Source organism: Neofelis nebulosa, chromosome 10, assembly GCF_028018385.1.
Source record: "Neofelis nebulosa isolate mNeoNeb1 chromosome 10, mNeoNeb1.pri, whole genome shotgun sequence".
In the NCBI taxonomy this organism is placed as follows: domain Eukaryota; kingdom Metazoa; phylum Chordata; class Mammalia; order Carnivora; family Felidae; genus Neofelis; species Neofelis nebulosa.
Window position 1 is genome coordinate 90,018,172 of NC_080791.1, and position 17,425 is coordinate 90,035,596.

Consider the following 17,425-nt stretch of genomic DNA (forward strand, 5'->3'; position numbering starts at 1 on the left):
AAAACTCGACTGGCTTCGCCACGCTGCTCCCACCTTGCCACGTTGCAGCACTTGGCTGGAGCTGAGCCCCAGTTGCCCCCCTAAGATGGGCATGGGCTGTCTCTGCATCCCCGCTGTCCCCACTGCTCCCTGTTATGTCACACTTGGCCCTCCGCGCACGTTGTCACCGACCTCACCCCTGCCCAGGAGTATTCGTTAGTGCCCAGCTTCCCTCAGCGACCTAATGGGGTAAAGTTAGGCCACAGTCGATGGCAAGACTGGGTTTGTACTTGAGATCTTGGAGTTCCCGCTATCTGTGTCCTCATCATGAGTCCAAGCAAGCTGCAGCTGTGGACATCTAATTTCCCATTCACGCTTCTCAAGTGATTTGTACGGACCAAGCGCTGTTCTAAGAGCTTCGCGTGTGTAAACTCATTCAATCCTCACGGGGACCCAAGAATAATCCCAGTTTACAAGTGAGAAAACTAAGGGTCAGAAATCAAACTCACAATCCATGGGTAATCAGTGGCAGACCAAGGATTGGAACGCAGGGGCAAATGAGGTCATCTTGTGAGCTTGCTCACGATACAGTGCCTGGTCCATTAGGGGCAGTCAGCGGAGGCTGCCACATGATGAGTCACCTGGCCTTGCCACTGCTCTCCGCTCCCCAGCTGGGCGGCCCTGGCCAGGTGCCCTTCAGGGAAGCTGGGAGTTGGAATAGATGACATACGTGTTTGGAGAGATGATGTCTGATTCTCTTCGGCTCTAACTTGTGGTGAGTCTCTGACAGCTAGCGAGAGAAGAGGGGAGGGAGACGAGAGGGGCATTTGGCAATTTGTGATGCCTGGAAGACTAGCGTGTACCCAGTCGCTCACTCCCGAGGGGGTGTCCCCTGTCCTCCCACTTGAGAACGCCGTGAGCTGGGAGTCCGAAGTCCCCCTCCCGGCTCTGACGAGCCTGGTGGGTATGATTAGTGAAGTCCAGAGCGCATCAGGCTGGGAGGGCACTGTGGCCTCGTTTCTCACCCTCCGTCCCCAGGAGCAACACAGAAGTGGCTGGTAACACACGGCATTGTCCTCACACACAGGGCCTCTTTGTTTCCCCGATACACAGAGAGGAGGCTGTAACAATGGCCTTGAATGGCACTCTGCTCTCCTTTCTCCAATGTTATACTTGGTTTTTTTTCAGTTCTGGAATCAGCTAGACAATTATTTCCTGCAGGAGGTATCAGCTTTTCATCTTTTCCGTCTGCTTCTCTGTCAGTCCTCAGGCCCCAGCTCAGTGGGGACGGAGTGGAGAGCTAGACCCAGAGAGAGCGGGGCCCATCCAAATGTCACCTTTGCAGGAGGCTGGAAGGTGGTGGTACTTCACCTCTCCCCTGCAAGGTGGGACCAGCCCTAGAGGAAGGAGCCAGACCAGGTAAGGGGAGAGATGGGCTGAAAGCTGCTGATGGGGAGCAGGGCCTGGGGGCAATGGCTGAGGGGGATGGGTTTCTGTTTTTAAGATGCCCTGTTTGCTAGAGAGCCACTGGCTGCTGGTAAACAAACACACAAGCAAAAGCAACTGAGGCCAAGTTAACAGTCTCCCAGTTAGGGAAACACTCAGCCTGTCTGATGCTTATTCAATGCCTCTGATGTATTGGGGTGACAAAAAACTTTAGGGTCCATGTAGACCTATTGAAAGGACTGTTCCCTTAATGATAGCTGCCATTATTAAGCTCTTACTATATGTACTGCATTTGCATACATATTACCAAATGTATCTTCCCGTGTTGATAGCAGTTATAGCAAGCACTTATACGATGTGTTTTCCGTTCTTGCTTGATTCAAGCCCAGCACTCTGGTCCTAGAGTCTGTATTTTTCATCACACGCTTCTTATATAATATTCTTTACACTAAATCAAGGTTATTCCAAGGTTTCACTTTGAGAGGCAGTTGTGTGTAATGATAACTATGTGTATCGAGTCCTTTGCCCTCTGACAGGAAGCGTTCCAAGTGTTTTGCCTCTGTGTCCTCATTTATTCCACATAGTAACACTATCGGATGGGTACTTTTGTTACCTCCATTTTGTTGACGAGGCCGTTGAAGTAGAGAGAAGTCAAGTCACTCTCCCAGGGTCACACAGCCGTCAAGTGGCAGAGCCTGGATTTGAACTCAGTTCTCTCTGGAGTGTTATGTGGATCTAAAGCCTGCCCAGCCCTGTGGCTGGTTTGGAGTTAGTGCCCTCCTCTGGGTCATGAGTTATAGAGAGTGGCATTTTGTCCCTGGCTTTGTAGAAAATCTGTACTTATGTCATTGGCTTGAGGAATACAGAAGATCTTAAATGGCTTGTCTATTGTGGTTAGCTTTTGCCTTGCTTGACTGCCCAGTGGAACTGCCCAATGGGGACCGGGAAGGAATTTGGAGTGATAATTGCTCAACAAATGCCATCTTCTACTTTGCCAGAGACTGGGCTCAGTTGCCATATATGTAGGAGGATGTATGTTAAATAAACAGGACTCACAGGGTACAGTCAGGAAGCCAACTTTATTTTGGCCTGTTCCTGCCCCTCAATTTTTTCTCTGCTGTCCCCAGGATGAAAATTAGGGCAGGGCCATGCCTCTTCTGACTACCTTTCTAGTTCCCACACTGACTCAGTTCAGTAACGGATTATGTTCGGGTGTGTGCAATAACCCAGCCCTTCAAACTCTGTTCCAAGTGGAGACTCTCTTCCCCCTCCAGCTGGGGCCTGGAGCAGGGAGCGGGAGTACGCGGTGGGTTTCCTGCTTCCCACCTATGCTTCTGTCTGTCTGGCTGAGGATTCTGACCCCTGGCAGGGACGGGAGGGAAGGAGAGGAGGGGGAGGAGGAGCAGGGAGATGTACTTGGTTAATCCTGCGGTTATCTGGCTGGGCCCAGTGGCTGTTTACACCTGATTCGTTACCTCTTGGCACAATTTTGTAGATACTTCCGAGAACACCCTCTGTCCTTGTCTTCGAGACTTTCTAAACTGCTGGTCCCTAAGACTCTTTCTCCTGTCCCCTAGCGCCTGAGCTATGCTTATTAGTTTGGTGGGGCAGCCAAAACAGACACCACAGACTGGGTGTCTTAAACAACAGAAAGTTCTGGGTGCAGGAAGTCGGAGATCAAGCTGTCGGCAGGCTTGGTTTCTTCTGAGGCCTCTCTTGTCGGTTTGGACATGGCCGTGTTCTTCCTGTTCTTCACGTGGTCTTCCCTTTGTGTCCAAATCTCTTCTTTTTATGAAGACACCAATCAGATTGGATTAGGGTCCACGCTAAAGGCCTCATTTTAACTCAATCACCTCTCTTAAAGCCTCGTCTCCAAATACATTTACATTCTGAGGTACCGGGAGTCTGGGGACACACAATCCAGCCACAACAGGTGCTGTCAGCTTTTGTCCCTGGAGGAGCTTGCACTCCTCCTGGTGGCCCTCTCAGAGAGGATCTACACACGCCGTGAGGTCACCTGTTGCACACCTCTGGCTCATCAGAAATACCCAAAGCCGCCAGGCCCCCCTACTCCAGCTGGCCACCCCATCTCTCTTCACTTGGGGCTTCCAAAGCATGATGCCGACGCTGGACCTCAGAGACGCTCAAGCCCCAGGGATACGGTGCTTTCGAGATCGCTCTTGGGAGGTGGGAGGTGGGTGGTTGGGACTTGGAGCATACCTACTGCTCATTCCAAAATTCCTCCTCTGCGCTCCCACAGTTTCCTCCTCCAGCCCTCCTTGGCGGGCTGGGCATGGTCCAATAAGGGGGAAACTGGTTCCTTTAGTAAGTCCTGCATGACGGGCCACAGCTCCCTTGGAATGTGTCACCTAATGTGTCTTCAGCACAAAGTGAGACTAAAATAGCCTTCCCATCCTGCTACCCCTACGACATCTCATTTAATTTTCATGAAGAACCCTATGGGAAAGATAATAGTGTCCACATCTAGCTGAAGGAGGAGACTCTGGAGCTGAGAAAGGTGCAGGAACTCCCCCAAAGTAGGCTCTAGGGTCAGTGGGGAGTGGGAAGCGGAGATCCGTTTTGACCTGCTTTACTGTCCCTTCCTTAGGCCTTCAGCACCAGGCTTCTTAGAGCTTTTGACTGCTGGACTTTGTTCTGTGCTGGGAAGAATTTCCTTCTTAGCAGAATGTTACAAAGGTAAAAAAAAAGGCAAAATCCCTGCCTGTGTTCCAGTGTGAATGCAGGGGCTGGTGCCAGGGACAGCAGCAGGCCCAGTGTGAGATGGGCTCCCTGTACCAAAGGGATCTGCTTGAACCCTCCACCCCTCCCCAGCATGACTTGATCCGTGGAGCAATGACATAGTACTGGAATATCTTTCTCTGTGCACCAAAGCAAAATTGCATTCTGAAATCTTATTTTTTTTTTAATTCTATTTTTTTAAATTCACATCCAAATAGCACATAGTGCAACAGTGATTTCAGGAGTAGATTCCTTAATTCCCTTTACCCATTTAGCCCATCCCCCGTCCCACAACCCCTCCAGTAACCCTCAGTTTGTTCTCCCTATTTATGAGCCTCTTCTGTTTTGTCCCCCTCCCTGTTTTTATTCTTGCTTCCCTTCCTTTATGTTCATCTATTTTGTATCGTAAAGTCCTCATATGAGTGAAGTCATATGAGAGTCTGGGGCCCTGGGGACTGGATGGGGATGTGCCAGGGCTGCAGCTGACTTAGACCAGGAAAGAAAGAGGGAACAATATATTTTTTTTATCCGCTCAGCAATCATTTAGCGAACACTTATTACGCTTAAGGTTTTTTTGTGGGCACTCTTCCAGGAAGGCACGGGTTGTTGAATGGGCCCTGGAAAAAGTGAGGTCTGAGATTCTGTTTGGGTTCTCAGAGGAAGGTGAGGCACTGGAAGGAGAATGTTTGAGGTTGAGGGAAGGGAGGCTTGGAAAAGCATGATGTGATCGGCGACCTGCACTTGGTTTTGAATTATCAGGCATCAAGGGTAGGGGGTGCAGGAGTCAGGCCAGGCCAAAGGAGGAAGGTGGGAGCTGCCAGATTATTACTTGAGGCTGGACAGGGAAGCTGGACCCAGGTGGGGACACAGCAGGGCTTTAAGCAGAGAGGGAGACTTGAAAGGGGTTGCCTTTTAGAGACAGGGCTCTGATGGGGGCAGGATGGGGGCACACTGGAGCATTAGAGGTGTCAAGATCTAGGGAGCTGGGCAAGGGAGGACGAAGAGCTGGACCAAAGCCCTGGCACCTGGAATGTTCCTCTGGTTTCTGAGTTGGCCCACTTGCCATTCATTACCAAGGTGTGTGTGTGTGTGTGTGTGTGTGTGTGTGTGTGTGTGTGAAGAGGGCAGCTGGGCTAGGATTGGAGCTGGCTGAAGACGCTTTTTAGCAGGAGGAATAGAGCATGGAAGCTGTTCTTTCTTTCAACAAATAGGTACTCGGGGCCATGAGCTGAGAGCTGGGGAGAGGGAAGCAGAGGGGACACACTCCATTCCTCCCAGAGCTCACAGCCCAAGTGAAGGAACAATTCAAATGTAATGTAGCAGAAAGACTGTAAAAGGCAATTGGGGGAGGGCTGGGGAAATTTGGGTACTGGCCAAGCATTTGGCGACATCAGAGAATGATTCATTTCTAAAAGTGTGATTATGGTGTTGTATTTTAGGTGGGAGAATACTTCTCAGCTTTCTTCCTTTTTTGGAGGTGCAAGTTGAATTGTTTAGGGGTGAAAGTTCAAGATGTCCATAATTTACTTGGAAATAAAATAAGGACACAAACAAAGAGAGAGAAAATATGGTAAAATGTTACCAGTTGTTGTGAGTGTATGAGAGTTCGTGGTACTGTTATACATGATTATTTCCTTGGCTTTTGGTTTTTTCGTGTGAAAACTTTCAAAATAAAAATTTAAAAATACAAAGTAGCAAGTGTGTTGATGGGGAGTAAGGGTGCTGGGGGAACACAAAAGAGGGCCCCTAATTGGAATTGGATGGGTGAGAAAAGCTTCCCAAAGAAAATAGCATCTAAGAGTGGAGAGATGGAACGGTTGATGGACAGGGGGATAGGGAAGCACTTTGGGGAGAATGTAAGAGGCAGCATGTGCGAATGCTTGGTAGCCAGTTTTGTTAGATGAACAACAAAAAAAGACATTCAATGTGACTGTGGAATGTGAGTCAAGGAGTTACCAAGAGGTGAGAAGGGAAGGTGTCATGAGGTGTGTGTGCATAAGTTTGGACTTTGAGCTGACAATAGCGTAAGCAGGGGGTGCATTTCAGAGAGGTGACGCTACTGTGTATTGAGCTGTTGGGTCTGGCAGCCATTGTTGGAAGCACTTCACCCGTCTTAGTTCACTTAATCCTCACTGACTTCCAGGCACCTAGAAATCAGCACCTCTATTTTACAGATTAAGACAGACTGAGGCCCAGAACAGCTAAGTAGCTGCTGAAGGTCACAAATATGGAAGATCCAGGATGGGAACCCAGGCAGTCTGGCTCCAGAGCATGCTTTCAACCCACTAGGCCACCCCACCTCTCAGGGCCAGGCTGTTCTCTGCAGAGAAGGAGTTGGAGGAGAGCAGGACTCGAGGCAGGGAGACCACTTAGGAGGCAGTTGCGCAAGCCCAGACGAGTGGCGAAGGTGACTTGCACTGATAGAGTAACCGTGGAGACGGAGGAAATGGACAGGACAGAGCTATTCGGGAGCGAAGTCGACAGGACTTGGTGATCAAACGGTTGTGTGCAGGGGGGGTCAAAGATGGCGTCCAGCCCACACCCCACCGAGAACCTGCCCCACTTTGGCATGACACCGGGGACCTGGTCAGAGTGGAGCTATCCTCTTCCCAGCACACGGAGAGGGTTAGCAGATCCTTAAGATCACCTCCATCTGTGAGGGGCAGCCTACTGGCCATCCGACTCACATTTCTCTTGTCCTGGCCTCTGCTAATTTTGTCACCTGCCACTGCTGTAATCTGTAGGTCATTCCCGGACCCTAAGTTTCCTGGCACAGTTAGGCCACAGCCCCTGGTAGCTTTCCTAAGTGCCTCCTAGCCCACCCAGCACAGCGTTGGCTGCGAATGACACAAGGAGGATGCCTGGGCTGTTTCACCAGGAGCCCTTGATCCTTGGGCCCCCTTCACAGGGCTCAGCTGGGACGACAAATTAAACAAATATTGAAAAACAATAAAAAGAAAAACACTTGGCCGTGTCCTTCTAATGCTTATTGATTTTTAAGATCTTCTCAGGCATGAAAACAAGATTCACCGCTGTCATCTTGCCATTGGATTCCTGTTAGTTGCAAGAGTGGCTTATCGATCAGGGTGGGGGTACCCAGCAGGGCCAGTATGGGCCTGTCCCCTGTCCAGGTCATCAACCCCAGAGACGGAGCTCAGCTGGGAGGGAATGGTACCCACTCCAAGTGAAGGGCATTATGGCCTGGGAGGGGCCTCGTGGCATCTGGAAAGCCACTGAGGCCACTTTCGGGTTCATGCCAATCTCTGGGGGCCTTGTTGTTTTCCCTTGCAAAAGGCCCCAAGAATTCAAGGTTATTTTATATGTGTACGTCAAAAATGACACGACTACCGCATGAATTCATGCATAGAGAACACGGGTCTGCAGAGTAAAACATGAGCACTTCTGTAGATACTGCCCCCCATGTCTCTCTCCCGGGGAATTGCTCCTTTGACAGTAAATATTTATTTGGCCGCTGCTGTGTGTACGTCCAGTTCTAGGTGTTGGCAATACAGCAGCGCACAAAATGAAAAAATCCCTGCTCTCCCGGGAGCTTACGTTCCAGGGAACACTGTGAGGGGCTTTGGGTGCAGGCTTTCTGTCTACGTCTGTGTCTTACCTGTGCCCCGAGTTCATGTTGTGCACATGATTCTGTGAGTGGCTTCTTCACCAACAGTGTGCCTTGCAGCCCATTCCATGTTAGCCTAAATGGACCTGCCTCATCTTTGATAGCTATTTAATGGTCTTCTGCAGGATAATCCTTTGCAGATAGGCACACAGGTTGTTCTAATATTTTTCGCCAATAGGGCTGCAGCAAACTTTCTTCTGCATATGCTGTTGTAGACGTGAGAGTCTGCACACGTACTGTGTAACCACTGGCAAGTTAATGAACCTCTCTGTGCCTCCGTTTCTTCATGTATAAACCGAAGGTAATAACAGTGCCTCCCTCTGTTCGTGAAGGAGATGCAAACCACAGAGAGGTGCCATTTCACTCCCGCCAGGATGTCTATAATCAAAAAGACAGATAATAATGAGTGTTGACTGGAGAAGATAGGAAAAAATTGGAACCTTTGTGTACTGCGGATGGGAATGTAAAATGGTGCAGCCACTTTGGGAAAAAGTTTGGCAGCTCCGAGAAGGTAAAGCAGACAATTACACCGTAGGACCCAAACAATTCTACTGTAATGCAGATACACACATGGCCACACAAAAAGTTGCATGCAAATATTTATAGCAGCCAAAAGGTAGAAACAACCCAAATTCCCACTAACTGATGAATGGATAGACAAGATGTGATATATCTATGCATTGAATGTTATTTGGCATTAAAAAGACATGAAATGCAACATGAGCGAGTCTTGAAAGCATGCTAACTGAAGGAAGCCAGTTACAAAAGAGCACATTGTATATTTCACTGATAGGAAATGTCCAGAATAGGCAGATGAACAGAGACAGAAAGTAGTCTGATGGTTGCCAGGGGGCTGAGGGGTTGAGGCAATGGAGAATGACTCCTAACAGGTACAGGGTTTCTTTTTGGAGTGATAAAAATGTTCTAAAATTATAATAATGGTTGCACAACTCTGTGAATATGCTAAAAAGTATTAAACTGTACGTTTTATTTTATGTTTATTTTTGAGAGACAGAGACAGAGAGAGAGAGAGAGAGAGAGCGTGCGCATGAGTGGGGGAGGGTCAGAGAGAGAGAGAGAGAGAGAGAGGGAGACACAGAATCTGAAACAGGCTCCGGGCTCTGAGCGGTCAGCACAGAGCCGAGGCGGGACTCAAACTTGGGAATAGCGAGATTGTGACCTAGGCCTAAATCAGACGCTTAACCGACTGAGCCACCCAGGCATCCCTGAACAGTACATTTTAAGTGGGTAAATTGTATGGCATATGAATCGTATCTCAATAGAGCTGTTATTTAAAAATAATGACAATAATAATACCTCGCTTGTAGGTTGTAAGGATGAACTGAGACGGCATAAGAATGCGTAGAACGGTACCTGGCATCCGGAAGCTCTAAGGGTCCACCCTTCTGTTGTTGCTTCTGGAGAATGGGTTCCCAGAAACAGAACTGTTGAGCATTTTTTTAATTTTAATTTTTTAGTTTTCCAAGATTGCAAAGTTGCCCTCTTCAAAGCTCTCTTCACCCATCCACTCTCAGAAGCAGTGTGCGAGTGCCCGTTTTTCTCTTTTCTTCTTCTTTTCAAAGAAGCCACCACCGGAGGCGGGGGGAGGGGGGGAGGGGGGAAGGGCTGGAAGAATACATATCAGTTTTAACTCTGGTTTTCTTCAGGTGTTGGGATCATGTGTGGATTTTCTTTTCTTTTCCTATACTGTTTGTCTGAATTTTCTCATATTTTCAAAAACAGAACATGAAAATGGCATGATTTCCTTCTTTTCATGGCTGAGTAATATTCCACTGATTTATATCCCACATCTTCTTTATCCCCTCGTCTACAGATGGACACAAGGGTTGTTTCCACATCTTGGCTATTGTAAATAATGCTGCAATGAACATAGAGGCACGTATATTTTTTCGAACTAGTGTTTTTGTTTTCTTTGGGTAAATACCGAGTAGTGGAATTCTGAGTCATATGTTAATTCTTTTTTTAAGTTTTTGAGGAACCTCCAGACTGTCTTCCACAGTGGCTGCACCAGTTCGCAATCCCACCAATAGTGCATGAGTGTCCCCCTTTCTCCACATCCTCACCAACATTTGTTGTTTCTTGTGTTTTTTATTTTAGCCGTTCTGACAGGCGTTAAGTGAGATCTCACTGTGGTTTTAATTTGCGTTTACCTGATGATTTGTGATCTTTTCATGGATGGACCTAAGGGGATATATCATGCTAAGTGAAATAAATCAATCAGAAAAAGACAAATAGCATATGATTTCACTCATGTGGAAGTTAAGAAAGAAAACAAATGAACAAGTAAATATTAAAAACAGGCAAAAAACCCAGACTCTTAAATACATAGGACAAATTTGTGGTTGCCAGAGGGACAGTGGATATGGGGATGTGTGAAATAAATAAAGGGTATTAAGAGTACACTTACCATGATGAGCACTGAGAAATGTACAAAATTGTGGAATCATTATATTGTACACCTGTAAAATATAACATTGTGTGTTAATTATACATGAATAAATATTTGTGTTGAGTTTTTATTTTTAAGTAATCTCTACACTCAATGTGGGGCTCAAACCCACAACCCCAAGATCAAGACTTGCATGGTCTACCAACGGAGCCAAGCAGGAGCCCCCCAAAATATTTTTTATTATATATATACATATATATATATATATATATGTATATATATAATTTTAGAGAGACAGAGTGCAAAGAGAGGCAAAAGGAGAGAGAGAGATTATCTTAAGCAGTCTCCACGCTCAGCATGGAGCCCAATGCAGGGCTCAAACCCAAGAACCATGAGATCATGGCCTGAGCCCAAATCAAGAGTTGGACGTTTAACTGACTGAGCCACCAGGCTCCGCAAAAAATATTTTTTAATTTACAAATCCGGAACAGGTAATAATTCTAAAACATTTTTAAAGTAAAAGTATGTTCTATCTCCCTTTCAGCATCAGACTTTTGCCCTTTGCAGGCTTTAGTGGTTAAGATGGGAGACCTTATACTCATCCACCCTAAAAAGACACAGCTCCTTCCCATTGGGAAGGTTTTGTTGCAACAGCCAGAGGACAGTAACACAGGGAAGTATAGAAATGGCAGTGATTAGCCCAGGCCTGTGCTTTCTCGGTTGATGGTACCAAAAAAAAACATACCTGTGGGTCATTTGCACCCTTACCAGACACTGGACACCAAAGTTTGCAAATACTTCATATGCCTTGTCATTGAACCCTCACAAAGATCCTATGGCATCGGGACCGTTGCAAAAAAAGGAGTTAGAGAAATTAAGCGATTGCCCAAATGCACTGCTAGTAAATGGTAGATATGGGGAAAGATGCCTTTAGTAGTGAGTTAAGTGAGTCACACACCTGGATCTTTTATTACCTCATTTAGAAGTAAGGATGCCTTTTTAATTTATTTGAACTTGTATGACAGAAAAATGAATAGCTAAATAAAGGCCTAAGTTAAAACTTGTTTTTAACTAAAAAAAAAAAAAACAATTAAAAAAATAATAAAAGTAAGGATGCAGTTAAGGCAACCTTCAAGGGAGGCAGGTTCAGTAGTCTGGTGATGTCCTTAGGACACCTGTCCTTTCCAAGTCTCTCACTGCCATCTTCCTGTTGTTTTCATCTTCAGGGAGAAAAAGGGCAGTAGGAGGAATATCTAGACAGAGCAGGGTTCAGAGAGAGAGACAGAGAGAGAGAGAGAGAGAGTCAGTTTCTTTTTGGGGCTTTCTTCTTAGAGTGAAGTAACTTTTTCCAGAAGCCCATCCCCACTCCTTCCAGCAAACTTTTCCCACAGGAACAATCTGTCTCATAAGCTGACCCTAGGTCACTTATCTGTCCCTGAGCCAAGCCCGGCCAAAGGGAATGGAATTACCTCTTGACCAATTTGGCCTATCCCCCGGAGTTTGTGTCGGGTGGGTCATTGTTCCTTGAGGAAGGGAGGCCCCTGAGCAAAATTAGGAGTGTGTTTGGAAGGGAAAAGGGTAAGTGGATGTTGAAGAGTTCGGTGGAGGACCCAACAGTATCCAACATACGGAGAGACTTACGTTGTCAAAGTCGAGAGTGTCTATTTCTAGTTACCGCACTGCTCTGCATGGTGGCCAATGCTTCCATGGCTAGAAATTGGTTTTTTAAAGCTGAAGCTTATAAATCACCCACATCTGCCCCTTCTCTCTGCCTGAAGGTCCCATCCTCTGTGATGGGAGGCTTGGAAGTTTGATTTAGGGCAGATCGCTGGGAGCGAAGTAGTGGGTTTTTTAAATATCCCAGAGGCAACTAGGTAATTTCCATCTTGGGGATCTCTAGCCTGGGACACTGTCACTTCACATTCCCATTGGGGCTCTCAGGAAAGGTCTCCTCTTGGCAGCTTCAGGGACTGACTTCATCAATAGGACTGTGTCAGTTTGTGGATTTAGAGGGTTTTTGGGAAGAGGTACTTGGCCTCCCTTCATGGGAATCATATTTTTAGCTAATGTGATAGATTGGAGTATTAGTCAGCAATTTTTCATTCACTTCCCTTGCAGCTTAGGACACAGTATATTTCTGACTTTGGGCTTGGTCATTGACACGTTTTAGCCAGTGGAAGATGAATGGATGTGACTCTCGCAGAGGCTTTAAATAGCGTGTGCACTGCTCGGCTTCCCTTGTGTAACTACCATGAGAAGAGCACACTTTGGATAGCCACTGCCCCTTCTCTCTGGCCTCCAACGATGAGCCACATGGAGTAGACCCGAACTCAAACTGAAGCAGAGCCACCCTAGCCAACCTGCAGACCTGTGTGCAGGAAAAATTAATGCTTGTTTTCATAAGCCTCACGCCTTTATTCCGGAGCCATGCTGCAGCCAAGCTGACTGCTATGAGGGGTATTTCTGAATGCTGCCCGAAGGGTCTGGAGGGTGTGGCACACACATAGGACAGGCTGTGAGAACATGTCCCATCAAAGCACCTCCTGGAATAGCATGTGTTGGATATAGCTCAGGGAGAGAATGAACTGGAGATATTTGGGTAAGCTTCTTGGAACAGCCCAAATTCTAAGAACTTTTATAAACTGTTCTCTGGCCCCTTCTCAACAAAATAACTTCATGGCCAAGAAATTGCTAAACCACGTGTTTCATCATCAGTGTTCAAATATAGTAGAATGTAGAGGAAAGAGTGCTGGACATTGTGTGGTTCTGCACCACAGTTCAGCTCATGTGTAGTCCATGACTTTGGGTAAGTCATTGAATCCCTCGCTGTCCTCACCTGCAAGCTGGGGGTGGTTATAAAAATAAAATGATCATGCACATCTATGGTTTTCAAATTGTACTTCTAGTGGGTGAATTTTTTCTAACAAAATCAATATACAAAACTAATAACTGTTTTTAAATATTTATTATTTGGCACCAAGTTTTTCATTGTCGGCAGAACCAGCTGGGTTCTCAGAGCCCTTAGGATTCCCCACAACCCAGTTTGAAAACAACTTATGTAGTGAAACCTCTCTACAAACCTCCATGGCGGTGGTAGTCGTGATGGTGGTGGTGATGGCATATGATTCCAGTCTCCCAAAAGGTTTCCCTGCTGTCTCTTCCTCCCAGATTTCTCCCGCTGACTGTAATCTGAAATCCAAAATGAAAGATTTGTGTGTGTGTGTATGTGTGTTTTGACACACTTTGAAGCTTGAAGGGATGAAGAGACTCAACCACCCTCAACAAATCAACCATAATTACAACATAGTCACTGCTGCAGTGACTCAGTGTCTATGCAATCACCTGTGGTTATCCCTCCAGTCACATGGCTGTTTTTCAACCCCGTGTCGCTATTTGAGCAAAGTCAACCTGACCTGGAAATCTGTTGCGTCCTCTCAGAGGAACACACGTTCATCCTGTGGCTCCATATAATGCTGGGCTTCTTTATTCTCACATGCTGCAAATTGTGCCCCATGTTACTCTGTACCCAAGGACATGTTCAGCTTACAAGCCTGTCTGACAGTGTAATAAGTGAAATTGGTTGTTACAAAAATAGATCTTACCCTTAGATCATAATTTGTCAGCACACCTGTCAAGGGCTTCTGTGTGTCCAGCCTGTTGCTTCAGAACCACTGCCTTAAGGATATTTCTTCTTTTAAACTCACTTCCCTGGGCCCTATCAGCCATTCACATTTTAATAAGAAATCAGTTTCTCAGATTCATGCTCAGGCGTATTAGATGAGTATGGAGTACAGTGTCCTAGTTTGGGTCCCCCAGAGGCAGACCCTGAGACAAGGATTCACATGCAAGTAGTTTACTTGCAAGGTGAAGGAAGCACTATTACAAGAGAAGGGAATTGAAGTGAGCAAGGGAAAGCAACCAGTAATGGGTTTGTTGTCATTCAAACTACAGTGTGGGTGACTGAAGACAAATCCCACTAGGAAACCCGTGGAACACACATCTTACAGTTATTCCTCCCAAAAGGAAAGGGAGCCGGGGCATTTACACACCAACTTCGTTGGTTTCTGGGTAAGAATTGCTCCCAGAGCACTAATTTCCTGACTTTTCCAGCCATATGCATGAGGAGAGTGCACCCTGGTGGCCAGAAAATGTCCTTAGGTAAAGAGATGCATCTAAATGCTAAGGCTTGCACACAAGCTTGCCGGCTACAGTCCACCCCTTGTGCCATTCAGATCTACCCCTGTCATCGTTCAAGTTCTTTCTGTTCTGTCACTGATTCTTCAAGATGATGGCCAGTCATACTTCCTTTAAAGTAAACTAAAAGACTAAAAACAGAAAATCTGTGGGACAAATTCCCATGCTAAGGGAACTGAGGTCCTCACTGCTACAGGTGTTCCTGTGGCCACAAATCATCATCATCTACTCTTGCCCTTCTACCCTATTCTCATTCCCCTCATCCCCACTGGCACTTCCGTTGCTCAAAGTTGCTTGTACATTAAGGCAATCCAGACCTCCATCCTTGAAGGATCTGAGCCTTGGATTATTTTGTCTTTGACAAGCTGTGGTTACTGCAGTTGCCCATTCACAGTTATCACTGCACATGGAAGCACCACAGGGTGCTTCCCCTCTCTGAGTTCTGGACATACTTCTCCCTCCCTTTTCTAGGTTCCTTATAATAATTGAGATTGACAGCTTTGCTAGACAGCTTTGACTGCGTTCGTTGCACGCTGGCTTACTAGCAGTTAGGTACCCCAAATGGCCAGGCATCAGCTATAGTTTTGGTTTAGTGTGCCTTTTATTGTGTCCCGGGGAGAAACACTCTCTTCCCCTTGCACCAGGACCTAGCATATCCTGAAGTTGGGAGAATGAGAAGTACAAATTCTCTAAGTGGGTCACTGGGAATGATGGTGAGAGAAGCTACTTCTACTTCAACTCCTTGGTATCCAAACCCATGTAGCCCAAGGGATTGGAGACACAGCACCATATGGTGACCAATGGTTAAAAGTATACGCTACATCTTAAAGCACCTCGCTCCACAAAGGGTCATCTCCCGAGTCACATCTTACCTGCATTTTTACGAAGTCATTCTAATCGTACATTAGGCGGACAGCTTCTGGGTGATGTGGTATGAAGTGGAACCAGTAGATCCCATGGTTCTTATGATACATTCTTTGCTATAAAATGAGTCTTTTGGCAAGGCAATGTCCTGCAGATCCATGACAATAAATCAGACATTCTGTGAGCCCTCAGACAGTAGAGCTAGCTGAGGCACTGCAGCCAGGAAAGGCAAATCCATACCTGGAATACATGGTCAATTCCAGTATCCCTGTCCTATCAGGACCTTGACTTGAGCATTGGAGACTTGCCAGGGCTATGAATTCCACATGCTTTGCAAGTTTGCTGTTCACACAGTCAGATCCTGTGCTTGGTTTTAAGCACATCTGCTGTCTGGTTACAGGAGAGCTCTTTTTAAGGGCTTTTATGAGGGCTTTCTGGCTTTTACACCGTAACTTGAGCTGATAGTTGGATGATTTTAGCCTCTCATTCTCTTTCAGTGTTCCTGCTGCACTTAACCTCTAAGCAACCAACCCACCCCACAGTCCTTATAATCACCACCCCTCCCTTTAAAAAAAAAAAAAAAGGCTTCATACCCAATGTGGAGCCCAACACAGGGATTGAACTCACCACCCTGAGATCGAGACATGAGCTGAGATCGAGAGTTGGATGCTCAACCAGCTGAGCCATCCAGAGGTCTCAATAATTACGGTTGATCTCCCGTATACTGCCAATTCTTATTGCATTCTTCTTCCCCTGTGTCCCAATCCAATTCTAAGACTACCCACAGTCTTAGTTCTTGTGATGCTAACAGACCTCACCTGACACCAGCAGCTGGTCCTTGTTGCCATCTGTGACGCAATTTCCAGAGACACTGCTTCTTAGAAGAACTTCTGGTACCAAGAAGACCTTGAAACAAGGATTTCAGTGCCCATAGTTCACGTAGAAAATGAAGGAAACACGAGCAGGGAGTGAGGAAGTGAGACAAGCAAGGGAAGGCCAGTAAATGTCATATTATCAAGCAAGTTACCACAATGAGCCTAATCCCTGCTGGGGGACACTGGAAAACAGCATACAATGCAATCCTTAGACTTATCCCGCCTGAGTGGCAAGGGAGCTGGGTTACTTATTTATACCAGCTTTGGTCAGTTGTTGGTTGAAGGCCACCCGGCAGTCGTGGTGGTGGGGTTAACTACTGAGCCCTTCCAGCCTACCTTGCACATGTGCAAGTTTGAACTCTGGTAGCTGGAGAAAGCCCTTAGGTAAAAGGATGCAGATGTTGGGCACTGCAAACCAGACCAGCGCGCCCTGAAAAGTTACCACCCAAGAGAATGTGGGGAGGACACCAACAATATCAATAACAGGCTTGCGGTGGGGGGGGGGGGGAGGGGGGGGTGGCGCGGGAAGACAGCTTGAGAATGTGGCGCGGCAAGGTTGGTAGGACAAATCAAAGAGCACCCAGATTGTCCTCGTTCTCATTTTTTAGTGCTAGTCTCATTCCAAGGGGTGGCTGCTTGCCACAGCTGTTTTTAGCAAAAACCCTAAAGGAATAGGAGAAGAAACACATATCATTCCTTGGTGACAAATCTAGCACTGACATGGCATGTTCACAGCTGCAGGCATGCATGTCTGACTCGGATGGGGGAGGGCTGGGGCAGCGAATGTCTTAGGGGAGAGGACAATTGCTTAGCCCCTGATGGGCCCAGTCAGAGAGGCAAAGGCCTCCCTACCTGGCCTTCTCTTGAGTTGGTAGGCTAGGCTCGGTTGAATTTTATATTACCTCAATGAACCCCTAGAAATTATCGTTTTAAAAAATACTCCCTGTATAGATCACCTCGTTCAGGATGTCACGTTCTCTCTGGGCTAAAGAGAAATGGAATATTTGGGGAAAGATAGACATGGCAGTTTCTCCTGGCAGAGAAAGGTCTTCTTACAGTGGGGCTTTCGCTGAGTGTGTTTTACTTCCTTGCTCTGATAGATCACAGTGGTGGAGAGTGTTGGAATTTGGGGAAACCCATCAACCTCCCTCCTCACTGAGTTCTAACCAGTGGAAGTGTAGACACAAGGAGTCAAAGCACCAACTTATGAATACCAAAAGGCTGGAGATGATCTGGATGTCCATTAATAGGTGAAAGGGTAAATAAACACAGTAGAACCATAAAATGGAGCAC

General features: G+C 46.7%; 2 long non-coding RNA genes across 6 annotated transcripts in view; one reads left to right on the forward strand and one right to left on the reverse strand.

The window, feature by feature from the left end:
* Positions 1-630: 630 nt before the first annotated feature.
* LOC131487715 (uncharacterized) overlaps positions 631-17,425 on the forward strand; it is a 58,892-nt gene continuing 42,097 nt past the window's right edge. Inside the window, exons 1-2 of one of the 5 annotated variants that reach the window (XR_009249912.1) lie at positions 631-754; positions 1,243-1,398. This is a non-coding gene — a long non-coding RNA (uncharacterized LOC131487715). Of the gene's footprint in view, positions 755-987; positions 1,399-17,425 lie in introns of those variants that run through there. The other 4 variants (XR_009249909.1, XR_009249913.1, XR_009249910.1 and 1 more) reach the window with 4 other exon arrangements.
* On the reverse strand, positions 13,150-15,363 carry LOC131487716 (uncharacterized). Its single transcript, XR_009249914.1, has 2 exons — positions 15,266-15,363; positions 13,150-13,388 (listed from the first exon to the last, which is right to left on the reverse strand). It is a non-coding gene; the product is annotated as an uncharacterized LOC131487716 (long non-coding RNA).